Source organism: Gorilla gorilla, chromosome 12 (assembly GCF_029281585.2).
Source record: "Gorilla gorilla gorilla isolate KB3781 chromosome 12, NHGRI_mGorGor1-v2.1_pri, whole genome shotgun sequence".
NCBI lineage: Eukaryota > Metazoa > Chordata > Mammalia > Primates > Hominidae > Gorilla > Gorilla gorilla.
The window spans coordinates 50,212,236-50,213,218 of NC_073236.2; the positions used below are offsets into that span (position 1 = coordinate 50,212,236).

At 44.0% G+C, this 983-nt stretch overlaps 1 pseudogene; it reads right to left on the reverse strand.

Annotated features, from left to right (window-relative positions):
- Positions 1-320: 320 nt before the first annotated feature.
- On the reverse strand, positions 321-735 carry LOC109025294 (small ribosomal subunit protein uS10-like; annotated as a pseudogene).
- Between the last annotated feature and the right edge of the window lie 248 nt (positions 736-983).

Sequence of the window (983 nt, forward strand, 5' to 3'; positions counted from 1 at the left end):
GGCCCATAGCTTAACATCTTTTATCATGAAAACATGCCCATGGACAAATAATTTGTATGTAAGACATCATTGCAATTGAATAAGCATTTGTAAATCTATGAATATATGGTGCTGGAGGAAGTGCTGTGGGCGGGATAAGCAAACCCATGAATATGTTTGTGTTAATCCACCTTCATTCTCCACCAACATTTGCCTCTTGCACTGACCAAATAGGTGAGGTAATAGTGGTGTTATGGAAATCAGTAGCCCTGCATCTTTCAAATCTTTATGGAACTAATTTCTGCAATGTCCTCAGGCACAGAATTTTTTTGTTTTTTAACAACTGGTAATCAATTTATTAAAATAGTTGACTTAAGCATCTGCAATGGTAACTTCCACCTCAACTCCTGGCTCAATACTGATGGAAGTAATCTGCTTAACAATCTCAGAAGGACTGTGCAAGTCAATGAGTCGCTTGTGAATTCTCATCTGGAAATGATCCCACGTCTTAGAATCTTCACCACAAGGAGTTTTTCTTGTAGTGATTCTCAAAGTCTTGGCAGGCATTCGAACCTGTCCTTTCACTTTGAGGTTCTTTTCCTTTGCGCCTCTGATCAAGTCAGCACACACCTTTTCCAGGGATTTTACATTGCGGCTTGTTAGGGTGATTCAAATTCGGTGAATTGCCACCTCTGGCTCCACGGGTGTTTTTCCGGTATCCTTAAAAGCCATGGCTGCTGCGCGGCTTCCTGACCGACTTGTTCCTCGGCGAGAGTGAACAGCGGTAAGTCAGGAGCAGGAGCGTCTGAACCAGAAATCCTCAGCACCTACGACCGCGTCTTCCTCCACAGAATTGTTTTTAGGTTATTATCTTGGTTGTAGGTGGCCCTTTCAAGGATTCTAACTGGGCATTCCCACCATAACAGACCGCATTCCGCGGATAAGGACAGCAAGGCTGGCAAAATAGCCACACGGTGTGCCTGGGATCCTACCTGACCCACTGT